Below are 14,921 nucleotides of genomic sequence, written 5' to 3'. Positions count from 1 at the left end.
ACTTAATTTTGTTTTTGTTTATCTTGGATAGTCTTTGTTTTGATGTCAGATTGAAAAAAATAAGTTTCTTCGCTTGGATTATAATCTGATCTAATATTTTAAGAAAATTGAAGGTTCTCATCGTATAAATAAATTTGAATTTAAATTTAATTTAAATGGAACAATATTTTACGATAGGTGATAATTAATTATTATCGATCGCTTTATTTAAGTGCCTACATTATTATTACATTTATAGTCTTATCGTAGTTTATTGTAAACAACTTTCTCTCCAAATTCCATGTTTTAAAAATGTTTTTTTTTTGTACAGTATGTAGGTATACTATACCATAGGTAGGTACATCAAATATACAAATATGCACATTTATAATATTTATATAATATATATAAATATTACAATAGGCAGTATACATATCGTAAATTACATAGGTATATAGTTCATTAGCTGCAGCAGGTATATACGCCGCTGATACTCGTAAGTCGTAAGACAATGCGAGCGGAAAGAAAACTTATTATAAATGTAAAGTTTTCTCGCTGCACCTACATAAGGAAATAGCGGTGAGATTCTGTTTTGGCGAGGGAAAAAAACGAATCAATATATATTAATCCGACGAAAGTTTTTCGCGCACAAATCGCAAACACCGGTGACCGAGACGATGAAATTACACCACTCCCCTACGCAAGTCCTAAGTTTATGTATAGACTATATTATACCATGTACACCGATATATAACTATATACATTATAGTCGTTTGAACTAAGTCGTTTTGTACGCACATAAATACGTAGATATATATAATATGGTCGTAACCGTGGTTATACGACCGGCGCGTGTCACGGACAGTGGCAGAGTAGTTGTGCGTTCAGCTCGACGTACGATTTGTCCCGTGCCAAATGTTCCGGCAAATGTCCCGATGTGTACGGGCACCTACCAAACACGATGGACGATGGTCGTCGGTGGTTAGCCACGGTCAGCCGACGTTTTATACCGCGCACCGACTTGTGTGCGATCGACCATATTATTATGTAGGTATATAGCGTAATAATATTAAACAATTATAATAATTCTGTAACAGTGCGTCGAGATTTTCGTCGTGAATCGCATCATCCATCGCGACAATACGATAACTGCTAAGACTATTCATCGTATAATATATTCAGCAGGGGTGGCCACTAACCTTAATATTTTGGGAGCCGCAAATGAATAAAGCTAATCCGAGGCGAGCCACATTCTGAAGCGATGTTTATAAAAATAAGACACATTTTTAATTTGATATCAATTATTTTTTTACACCACACATAATATTGACTACTATATTTAGATTTGATTAGTTTAACTATTTAAGCGTTGTGTACAATGATTCACATACATAAGTATTTCCAAAGATTGAAATAAGTCTCTTAGCGCACTATTTTGTTAGTGGGTATTTTTCTTCTGGGACATGGGCCCACAATTTGGGCTACACATACTAAAAATTACCGCCATCACCGCCGTTCCGATCTATAACAACGACTGTAATGATAACGAAACCGACGGCGATAAAAACACTATCTTACGATTCTAACGGAATTATAACTATTAATTTTAGTCTAAGCTTAGTTCAAGAGCCACGCGAAAGTGATTTAAGAGCCACAAACAGCTCGTGAGCCTCGTTGTAGCCACCTTCTTATATTTGTATTATTATACCTAGGTATAATACCATTATTGTTTTTGCGTTACCGTAACAATGTTTACGAATTACGGCTACGCGCAATAGTCGCATAGTGGGCAGATGTATTGCTGGTGTTATATTTTTACAATATATAATTGTGACGAACTTCGCGTCAAAAAAATATTATAAACCGTAACGAACATTATTTTATTACTACTTATCATGAAACAGAAGTATCGATTATAATATTATATTATTATTACCTACGCCGTCATTCAAATCATTCTAGTCTAAAGAGATGTGCCCGGTCTGTCCCATGGTTTGTTCAATACTTCAATATTAATATTTCTTACAAAATTATACGCATTGTACGATAATATTATGCAGCGATTTCACACGTATATGTTGTCATTATTATTAATACATTATTCTACGATATTATACGATACATAATATAGTCGGGCGGGGTTTTGACGAATCCCGTTGAATCCCGTATATATAATAATATCGATGACTGATGAGTAATAAACATTTTAATTAAACCCTTTCTCCTCCATTCGTAAGTTCTCTTCGCGCCGCGGCTGAGTCCTATTGGGCGATACATTGTGTATAGTACCATAATACTATAGTATAATAGGTAGAAAGTTCCGAGGGGGAATAAAAAAAAATAAATAAACGTGAGAAACGAATATTATTCGGTTGATTGATGACAGATGAGACACGCGACAGAGAATCTGATATTGTGATTTACGCATTATATGATTTATCGTGTTAACACTCACGTGTATTATTATTGAAAACGAAGACTGTCCGGAAATATCATCAAAGTCTCTCCGTTTCACGTGTACATGCCTATAAAATGCATTGCATCGCAATATCATTATTTAAAATAATTATTACAATACGCAATTAATATTTATAAAATATAATATACGATTTCAGTGGTTGTGTGGATCGCGTATCACTTCGGTCATTATTTAAATAGAGTAGCCCGTGGGTGTACCTAATCATATTATTATAGGCATAACGTCATAGGCGATACGTGTATAGAATACAATTTATTGTTATAAATAAGTGCGTACTAATCATTGAATTTTAAGTGTATAAGTACCTACTCGGTAGTTATTGCAACCAAACTAATTGTGCGATTCTAGCGTTCCAAAAACAATCATATAATAGTAATTATAATACTATATAACGACACTCCGTATATGGTATTATAGAGTGTACCTACCTCGATCGGCTCTCGCATGTTTTGGAATACAAAATAATATAAATCCTATTTAGGTAGGTATACGCGATTACATAATATTTTATATGTTCAACACGCGGAATTCACTTAAACACCGTAAATAATTGTATATATATATATATATATATATATCTTATATTAACAATTAAGTGTATATAATATTATAATACCATAATACTTGACCGAAATAAATGTATCAACATTTTAATTCTTATTGCTAACGATTTTTAGTGTTTCTAGTGCTTAAAAAATATGCTTTGTAGTTTGTGATAATATACGCGGGTTGTATAAAAAATTTCATAATAATATAAAATGTTTAACGAAACAACTGATATATTATTTTGTATTTTTATCATGCCAGTACACAATATTATGTCAATGAATAAATTGAATTCTTACCCATTTTATAGTAATCATCCAGAACTCGCTGTGACAATCATCGACATTTAAGCTTCCGATCAAAGATACCGCTGTTAGCAATTGGTTTTAAGATGATCTAAACTTTATTTGTTTCAGAGAACACTGTTAGAAGCATATACAGTGAAAGTTTTTTTAAACTTTAACAATAAATCATCGTCTTAAGAGTTCATATTTTCAAATTCTACATTCAGTTGTTTAGGAAATCGCTAGTAATAGGGCAAAAACAATATAAAAAACTTCTGGGGAATGTACGTAAAAATGCGTTAACATTTCAAGATTGAAAACGATTTTTATTTGGGTTATATTGATCTGAAACTTTCGTGTGCACATGAAGTACTATACTACTTATAGATTCACATTTGATTGTAAATTGGCCGCGTAATAAAATGTGATTTACAAACAAAACTGCAATATAGGTTTATTTCACTTTACTACACTCGGAGCATGATAGTAATATTATTGTTATAGTAGTGTAGACTGTATTATTGTTTTTAATTTGAATTTCGAATGCAATGATAAATCAACAATCATTAAAATTCGATGAGTTAAGATTAATTTTGTAAGATACTAATTATTAGAATATTTCTACAGTTTTAAATTCCTCTCTATATACCTACATATAACAATAAATATTGTGTTATTATTAAAAAAATTAAAATATACTATTTGAATTAAAATTAAAAGAAACACGGAGAAAAATTAAAGTATGCTTTTTTCTTTTTAAATACAATCTGTAAATTAATTATTACAATAAGTATTTGGGAGCTTGCTAACCTATATTATGTATCGTTGGTTAGCGTGAATAGATAAATTACCCGTTGTTGATACTCAGTGTCTCATTGACATAAAAAACGTGGCAGTTCTTAAATACCGTTGTTAAGAAATTCGATTTTTGTTATAAGAATAAGAATATAACAAAGGTACCTGATTATGTCAATTAGCTTTTGTTAAATGTTTAAGTATAAATAATGTTATATATATATAAATTACTTGATTAAAAAAAAAATACGTAAAGTAAACCCAAAATATCTTCAACAATATTATATATTTAGCATTCATTTAACCCTAAAAATAATCAAAATTAAAAAAAAAAATTAAAGAACATTAAAAAAAAAAATAGGAGGGCAAGTGGGTACTACTTTGCTGTTTAGTATCTATATAGTTGTCAAACATTTCGTCGTAATGGATGTGTTATATTTGAAATCAATGATAAACATTTGGATTTTTAAAATACATTAGTATTTTCCATTTTCTCATTTAACCAACTTATACAACTTAAACTTGATGTAAAACAAATAATATTAGTATAGAACACCAACTGTTTTTGCAGTGATGAGCGAAAAGCGTGGCGATATATTATATTATATAATAATTTTATTAATAACATAATATATATTACATTAGTGTCCGACATGTCAACGTCCAAAATTCTGTACTTATACCTGTATGCACCTATTAGATATACTTAATATATACTGTTCTTTATTCATAATATAGTCCACATAGGTATTTTTCAGATTTAAGCGGTGAGAGTGCAGTTTCTTAATTTTGAAATCATTATAATACAAACTTTCAATAGATTATATTAATTTTTACTATATATTATGACAATGTATCAAAAACGTCCGAAACGATTAATGCCCAACAAAAACGGCGTTACACAATTTTTTTAACAACTAAACAATCTTACTTTACCCGGCACTACATTAATATCATCATCGATGACATTACACTATACTACTACTATAGGTCATAGCTATAATATATTGTATACTGGTAAATATTATAATATTATACTTCATTCACAAAATTTTCTTTTTTTTTATCGATTTAAGTCGCTTTCAATCCGGTGTGCGTACTACGCAATTAAAGGGCTAAATCGGGTTGGCGCATAATTTCGATATAATATTATTATATTATACTCATGGGTAAGCTTGAGTTTACCCAAGCTTAGCTTGCTGCAGGGTTACGTCTGACGTTCAGAGAAGAAACTGTTTGGTTATATTTATTTTCCTTACTTTAGCCAAATATGATTCAAGATATAGACCGTGCGATAACGGCGAAATTGATGTTTATTTTAATATAGTCTACAACGATACCCACCTGAACATTCTGTATTAATAATACACTTATACACACTATATAATATGAATAATTATATTATGAATAAAATATATTTTTAAAAATATTCTAAATAGATAGTTTTTTTTTACTTCATGTATTGCTGTGTATAAGAAACTAGCTGATCTGTGCACTTCGTTCACCGTAAAATAATTATAAATTCTAAAAAAAAATGTGATTGTTCAATTCTTTTTGGGTGTATTTCAGCTTCCCTGATAGACAATCCGACTAGATACGTCAGATCGCAGACAATGTACCTAAAAAATGTGCACAAATTTCGTGCATCCTTGCACCTGATCTGCCCGATTAACCAATGGTAACCAATAAAATAATAAATACAAATTATTTCTCCTATAACCAATGGCAACCATTTATAAACAACAATTTCCTCCGTAAATCATCGTTTTGCACCTCCACGGGTTGGACCTGGGCATGGACCAATTGCGCCAAAACAAAATTTGTATTTTAGGGTCAATATACCAATTGCGCTTGTGTTCAAATTTGCCACCTGGCGGCTATCTTCAGATTTAGAAATCATCAACATAAACACACTAAATGCTTGAAAATTTAAAACATATTAATTATTGATCAATTGATTACTGTTTAGAGTGACTGGTTATAATACATATTTATATTATATTATGTATAAATACTCGCATAAAAAAATATAACTAACTTATAACTTTTCCTTAGATATTGTAAAATGTTTTGAGTGCAATTTGTCTATTGACCCTAAAATGTATTAAGCGCAATTGGTCTATCGAGCCTACAATTTTTAGAGCGCAATTGGTATATCGACCCTAAAATGTCTAGAGCGCAATTGGTATATGAAAACTTGGTATATCAGTAATTTCATTATAGATAAATAATACATTTCAAGCATATAATATTGTTATATTAACATATAGTAGAATTGATAAAAATTATAAAAATATGTATAATTTAATAAAATTGATATAAGTATTAAAAAAAAATTAAATATGTATATTAATTAATGGAAGTATATATTCAATGAAATACCTTGAAGATAATCTTCAAACTCTCGATTATGATAATCTGCTACTACCTATGTTCTTTACTCGTTCAACCCAACTGACTGTCTTGTTCTTTTTATTTGGCGTATTTTCCTACTATACTTTGACTTATTTTAATTTCCGTTAGATTTTGTTGACGTCTCAAACCATTTATAAATTTATAGATTTAAGGATGTTGAGCAGAAAGTAAATGAGCAAATCCGTTGTTAAATCCTTCACAAATGTTGTTTGTTTTATACCAGTCACTTTGTATTGCCTCATAAACATTCCATAGAGGTATAGGAAATAACGGAGGATATCTTCGCCCTCGTTTTTTAGTACCAATCCAAGTCTCCTGAAAGTATGTTAGGAAAGGAAAAATAATTTGATTATTTTTAACAAAAAAATCTAATTTTAATATTTTTTCATAAGCATCACAAACATCTGATGGTGGTATAAAATCCAGAGAAGCAAAATAACGAATTTTCGAAGAGAAAATTATATTTTCCTTGTACAACTTTTGCATTTCTGGAATTGTTTGCATTTTTTTCCAAATAGCTTTCATTAGATGAAAGTAGCAACCGCGTTGTTTAGTAGTTGGAAAACACTTACTATATGATTTTCTAGAAGCCATTTCGAAATCTGTCATGATAGACTCTGGTTCGAACTCTCCAAGTTCATCAGCTAGAAAATTAAACAAAATATCGTAAGCTTGTTCTGTTCTGTGAGTCATTATACTGTATATCAATGGGAATATGGATCCGTCATTTAATTTTCCGTTAATTACAAAAAACTGATTAAAAAGTGGCGGAGCAGATTTAAATGTTCAATCCGCATACAATTGTGAACATTTTTTTAATATTTTCAAATTATCCTCAGTACAAAATACTAAAACACGTATGTTTTCACTTCCAGAGTCAAAATATAAACATTTTTCTTTTTTATCTGTTATTTGATATATATCAGGAATTGTTAGTTCTTCCACACAATTAGGGCGTAAAGTTGGAAATTCCTTCTTCCGTACTCGCTGAATTGTTCTTTTTAGGGAGTCAATTTTTGGAATATAAGAAATTATTTCAAGAGGTAATCTTTTGAAGCTGAAGCTAAAACCGACGCTGAAGTACTAGTAGAAGTTGTTGCATTTTCTTTTATTTCTGAGATAAATTGGATTGCAGCCAATCTGGATGCCTCTGGTAAATGAGTGTGATTGTCAGAGTCCCAAAACAACGTTATTTGATTGTGTATGACACCTTCCACGGCATTTTTTACTGGCATATTGACTGCACTTCCAAATAATCTGAAAATAATAAATAATGCATATAAATCCGGTCTTTATTAATAATTAACGGGCAACACAGATTATTCTAACACGGACCACCACGGCTCGAAAACGACGGACGACTAATTACGGCGGCCGTGTTATTCCGCGCGCCCACTATTATTATTATAGATACGAGCATAGAATGTTATAAACAGTAATATTATTTATCTTACCTTGGAATCAGCACCATCTTTTTCTTTTGTAAAAGTATATCCATTATGAACTAATAAATTTTGACCTTTTGCAGTTTTTAAAAAAATTAACTCCATTTAAAATTAAAATAAATAAAAAAAAAACTCTGTGAAACTGTATAAAAGTGTGAAACTGTAAAAGCGTCAGTGACAGGGTCACAGTGACAGTACAAAGTATTACTAAATAGAAATTATAAAATGAAAAACCCGTATACTTGAATGAATTGCTAGCTAGAAGGTGAATACGATTAGATAAGATTAAGTCAAATGCAATATACAGACGCGATAATAATGTACGGCAGTATTATTTCTTTACGATATAATGGTTTCGCGATATTTTAGTTGCGATATTTTGGTCACGCTATATTTTACCGGTGATATTTTGTCGAGGTACCCTCATAAAATATATGTTTTTATTTACCTAGTCATTTAGAAATATTTCTAGTACCTAGGTAGATACTTTATTAGTAAAATTATGTGATGCCTTTTAATTTTTGTATATTTTGTTTTTAAACATATGCCATACACAGCGCGCATTTACATAATATGTTGACATAAATTATAATAGTATATTCTTCATTAGTAAATATTAAATATTTTCATTATCGTTCATTACTTAAAATATTGGTCAATAGTTTAAAATAATATTATGATGATTATAATATTTTATCCGGACATCGCCGGTTAAGATATTTACAGTCGTAGCATATTTTGCTTACGTGTGCAATAGCACGGTATAAAATTGATCTTATACCCGGGTACCTAATATCGACTTTACCCAAAAACTGGATTACCCAGAATATCGTAACATAAATACGAAATATATTACAGCGTTTTGCGTATAATATACGAAATACGCGCGGTAAAGGTTAGGTTATATCTAAAACGTGTAGATAAAAATAACCATCATCTCCATAATTCCTTTTCGCTTAAATATACGTTTAATATACGCCGGAAACGGTTTTAGGGACGGGTTCGGCGTGAAAAATGAAAAGCGAAAAAGTAAAAACAGTATACGGTGGGTAAAAAAAAAACCCCCCATAAAGGACACTATTCTATGTAGGTACAGATAGGATAATGCGCTATTCATATACTCACCCTTGTGGCTGGTGGTGGACACAGAGTGACGTTCAAGAGGCGACTGCCGCTGAATTTTTTACGGTGATCTTTCCTAATTCTGCAGCCACCCCTCGACGGTGTTTGCGATGTGTACGATTATTAGAATATAATATTATGTGATGCATGTTGGCGTTTCGACCAAACGGCAAATTTACGGCTACAACAATTTACTATTGTTAAGGGTGTGTGTCTACTGCACATTATAGGGTCACAGTACACTTTACGAGTGATTTTGAGATGAGGGGTTGAAGCACCAATTTTGTATATGGAGGGTGGGGAGGATTTGTTTGGAAAAATGTTGATCGTACACGCAATAATCGATTCGGACGATGGCCGCTATTATAAGAAAGATGATTCGCAGCTGGTAATATTATATTATGTGTATACTCACAATAGTCACAACTCTGGAATGTGCAGACCATTTTTAAGTCCACCGCGGCGCCATCGGCCATATATTATTATAATATTATAATACATATCGTACGAACGCAGCGTAATATCCGCTTAAAACCTATACTCGCGTGCGTATGTATATAGGTGTACAAAATTAACGGGAAAATTGATTTATTATATCAACACTTCCTTTTCGGGGTGATTTCGTCTGCGCGGCACGGAAGCTGCAACCACGCGGCTCCGTTATCGTCTCGATATATATACGAACACACTCGATGTTACGATATAATAATAATATTATAGGTAAAACATTAATTTACACGAACATCGCTGTATCGATAATAATAATATTATAATCTGTAATAATGACCCGCCGGAATCGATCAAGGCCTTTTAGAAGTCACATAATCGACCACCGCGGCGGCGGCTTTTAATAAAATACCTTTGCCGTATATTATGTGTCGGCGAAAACTGGGTACACTCACCCAATTGCCTACATATTACTCAGTGCCCTATATTTTAGAATATTCTGTCTGCGGGAGATTGATGATCCAATGGTCTAGTTTCGTGCACCGCAAACAGAATTCAAAAATATGTATAGGGTACCGAGTGATATATACGGATAATTTAATTATACAGCGTAGGTACCCTGTTTTTGCGGACACGTTATGGCATATTATATTATTATGTGGCCAGTGGCGTACCTATTTGCAGTGGGGATGAGGTTTTCAACCTCGTTCAAACTACAACTGTCCCTCCACCACTTTGACAACTTCCTCACCAAAAATGTTACAACACATTAAAAATATTTGAATATTATTGTCAAAAACAGAATATCTGTGAAGGTGAGTACATTTTTTTGAAAATTATATAATTCACGATATAATGGTTTTCTAAGTGTTGTAATAAATATTTAAATTTGTTTATTTTATATTCATTCTGTAAGATGTTTTATGATTTTATAATACTGAAATAGTTTTAGCCTCTGACACGCCCCATTAAATATTCCTAAATATGTATCTGGAAACGACCGTGGATCCTTTACGGAGACGTGCTCTTGTTTTCAATATAACGCTAACATCGTGTATTTTTTTCGTTAGTAAAAATAACTGTGTGTGTAATTTCAATATCAAAAATATGTTATATTATTTATTGCCCCGAACAGTGATTTATGTACCTAATACTTACCAATACTATTTTATTTTCTCGGTAATCGAATGGCAACATCGTGTATAATATGGTCCGAAAATAGTATTTTATAAATGCCACTCTATAGATTCCACCAGAATAATAAAAAAAATAAATATCATAGTTTTGTATGATTAACGATTGAAAATAAAAATAATTTGGAAGTAGATAACAGCTTTACCGTATATAGTACCTAGGAGTCGACTATAGGTCACAGTAATGGTTATGTTAAATTTTAATTCAATATAATAAAATAATATGAGATACGGTAAATAATAATAATTAATATAAATAATAATATGCGTAAACATTATAAGTCCAGACTAATATTTCTGAATTGCGACAAAATAATTAAAATCTTTATTCTTCGCTTAAATAATCAATTTCGTTAAAATTAAATTTCGATAAAAAAAAAATTTACATAATAATTATATTTTATATTATTGGGTTTTAGTAAGAAGTACCTATCTACAATTATCTACAATTATCTTTTTTCGGATGAAAACAAGGGAATTGATTTTTGTCAAAAACTTGTTTGGTGTAAAAATTCCGTTTTTCTAATTTTTAAAAAATATAGTGAAAACCTAAGCATTTTTAATGTTTATTTATTCAAAAAAGAAATAGAAAAAAAACAAAAAATTTTTGTGCCGTGACCAGGATTCGAACCTGGGTTATTGCGGCCACAACGCAAGGTCCTAACCACTAGACGATCACGGCCGGACGATAATTTTTAGTAGAAAAGACAGTTATAAATTGTATACTACATTTTATTAACACCGATCTTGTTTCAACATAGTAAATTATTGTAATTATATAATACTAAATTATTAAAATAGAAATAATCATTGATTATACATACTATGTATAATCAATGATATAATACTGAATACAATAATAACCAAAACCTAATTTATTTTAATTTTTAAGTCTTACTGAGTTTCTAGTCATCCAAAATCAGTGAGCATTTTCAATAGCTAATAATTATAAAAACAATTAATTAACATTATGATAATAAAGATAGGAATAACAATATCATATTAATTATAATATATCAGGTTTATATTTATAGGTAGGTAAGGTAATAAATATTAATAAATAAGGAAATACCTAATTATAAGATTTAATAGCTGTACCTAGGCAGGTTTTAATAAAAAAAACAGTCATATAATAGAAATAATTATTACCCACTGCAGATTAACAATGTCTTTTTTTACTCTATTATAATATAATACCTACCTATTTTAATGTACATAGTAGTATATAATTTGTATCTACATACCTATTATAATAATATTATATTATATTAGTATCCATTATTGACTATTGTTCTTATTCTATGGGAACATCATAATAACTGAGGCGTCCACGTTAGTTGATAAAAGGACGTAGGCTTATTTCTTTGCCAACCGCCTACTAGGTAGTAGGTACGGTACCTTCATAGTACCTATTTCGCGCTATAAATATGTGCGTAAATTGCTTATTTTCTTCGTCCCGTACATAACAGCTACCTATCGCAGGGATGGGCAACTGGCGGCCCGCGTACCTTTTTTATCTGGCCCGCGCTACATTTTCAAATTAGGTACCTTATTTTCATGTTTTGTAGTAATTATTTTAAAAATATCCGCTAAAAAGCGTAAAAAATAAATGTTAGTAAATTTGTTTTTTTTTTTTGCTTTCTTCTATGCATTACGGCCCGCTAGATTTTAAAGTACCTACTTAAAAGTGGCCCGCTAGTTACTTTGAGTTGCCCATCCCCGACCTATAGCAGGGAGCATTTCAAAATATTACTTTAGTATTTTTGATTGGAAAAGTTGGAATACCTACTTGAATTTTATTTATATAATAATAATATTATTATGTTTTTGCACAATTATTACCCCAAACGGGCGCCGCATAGTAATAATAAATTAATAAGGGAAGACAAATTTGTTTTAGAGTGGTTTGCTGATTTACTATGGGCATGGGGATAGAGCATGTTTTTAAATTGCCGATAACTTAAATTGAAGAAATGTGAGGGTTTCAAGTCAATTTTTTTTATCTAGGTTAGGTAACTCTAAGATATTTTAAGTGTCTTGTGTGACTTTAGTGACTTGGGTGACGAAATGTGAATAATACAGCAGTGCTTTATTAGGGATTTAGAATATTTTTCATTTTTTCGCTCAGCTATCTCAGAATGTATGTTATTAATATAATATTGTACTACGTTTGATCCGAGAATTTGGACGATTTCGGATATAGTCTGACCGTACCCTTACGTTTAGATGAGTGAGTGATTCCGGTAATCCGGTAACAATATCAATACTTACAATTCATATTATGTTAACATTCAATGTTCAATTATTATCAGACTATTTTAACATAAATTATACCTACCAACTGAGAAAAAAATTATACCTTCGGTTAAAATATTTTTTATAAATTATGTTAAATTCGATAGTATGTAAAATAATATAACACTTCCATGTATTTAAATTGATATCTACAGGACTCGCAGTTCACCTGTTCACGTGGACGTAGTGTCATATTATCACATTCCTAAATAGTTTACATTGTATAATGTATAATGCATATAGTAATAATATATTATGTATTATGTGATCTTTGTCCATTGATTTAATGAAAAAAACTCGTAGATTCCTAGTTGAAAGAACGTCACCAATTCCAAGTGATAAATTCCTGGAGCACCTACATAGGTACATAGTTATGCCTTTCCCACTGCAACCGACAAATTATTCAAGTTAATATTATTTTCGCGTGTAAATCGAGCGACTAAAGTATTATTAAAAAATGCACGTCATGTTTTAATTAAATAATTTATATTTTGTAAATACACCTAGGTATTTCTTTCGAATTCAGAGCATATTGTACACGGTGTTATTTGCGAACACTGTGACGCACAATATCATCTATGTCCATTGTTATTCAAGTGATAATTCAAAAATGAGTAAATATTTTATGGAGTTATAATATATAGGTATACAACTAAATAACTGTATCATAACATTGTTTTATTAAACGTAAGTATTACGGGAATATTACAACAACATAATATGAAACTATTTTTTAAATATTTTCTCCGGAATATAACAGCCGTACATTATAAGGGCAATTATTAACATAAAAATGGCGGGGGTGCTAAAATTGTGGATAATATTATACAAGTAGGTATATTTGAAATTATGTATAATATGTACACAACCTTCTCCTTTTCATCGGTGGCCGTTTGCCTTACAAAATAATTTACTATTTATTGATATAATCGTCTATATTATTATATAAAATAAAATAATTTTCAATAATATGAAATCAATACGCGCGGTGTTTTAGGCAGGTGATTTACTCACACCTCTGAAGTGTGTGTATTGTTCTGTTGAGTAGTAGCGATTAAGTAGAGTGTGAAAACAATGTTTAAACACAATAATATATTATACTAAATATATTTAACACGAACGCTATTTGAATATTATTATTGTTTGCAATACATAAGTACATCTCGTTAAACGCATATGAACATTATATCCTTAGTGTATTATTATTTAGCTTGTAAGCACTAAGCATATACAACTGTTCGATAGATGCGTGGTTGTTCCTACGCATATACATAAATATAATATTATCATGTTGCAAGAAGTGGTCTAAATAACAAAAATAAATTACGGTGAATACGTTGTTATTAGAGCGCTGATGGGATGATATGGAATGGAATGGAATGTATATAATATGTATAATAAGGGATTAAATATGTTATGTTATATTATATATTATTATTAAGCTATACGCGAGTTGTATCAAAATTGCAGTATACTATAATAATTGCGGTGATACATATAATTGTATCATATAGTACACAACCGTTCAAAATAATCCTAACCCAACGTATATATTAGGAATTTTAAAAATGTATTATATTTTTGAATGGAACATGAAGAAATACGTCATAGTCAGTTGCCTATTATAGGTATATATAAAAGCCATTGTTATTTCATTCTATTCTTTAATATTATTATCAAAAAATTCAATGGCTGGTAAGTTAATGGAAATATTTAACTGTGGCGAGTTCAGATCATTCAATTAAATTGCTTTCAGTTAAAAGGTAAAAGTAAAAAAAAAAATTAACTAGATAAGTTTAAAGTTAGGATAGAACATAAAATTAACTTAAATCAGTTAAAAAAAAATAATTATTTTTTAGATATAATATTTTTAAGTCATAAACTGCCCTGATAAGTAAGCAGACATTTACCAAGAATTTGA

The 14,921-nt window shown here is 30.4% G+C and overlaps 1 protein-coding gene and 1 non-coding gene across 2 annotated transcripts in view; one reads left to right on the top strand and one right to left on the bottom strand.

The window, feature by feature from the left end:
* The window catches only part of LOC100570053 (atrial natriuretic peptide-converting enzyme-like), a 133,302-nt gene that overhangs the window by 91,430 nt on the left and 26,951 nt on the right, over positions 1-14,921 (top strand). The gene's annotated exons all lie outside the window — the stretch shown is intronic.
* Positions 11,316-11,387, bottom strand: TRNAH-GUG. Its single transcript has one exon. It is a non-coding gene; the product is annotated as a tRNA-His (tRNA).

Source organism: Acyrthosiphon pisum, chromosome A1 (assembly GCF_005508785.2).
Source record: "Acyrthosiphon pisum isolate AL4f chromosome A1, pea_aphid_22Mar2018_4r6ur, whole genome shotgun sequence".
Classification (NCBI taxonomy): domain Eukaryota; kingdom Metazoa; phylum Arthropoda; class Insecta; order Hemiptera; family Aphididae; genus Acyrthosiphon; species Acyrthosiphon pisum.
Note: the sequence above shows the minus strand (reverse complement) of the source record. Positions and strands in the feature narration are given on the sequence as shown.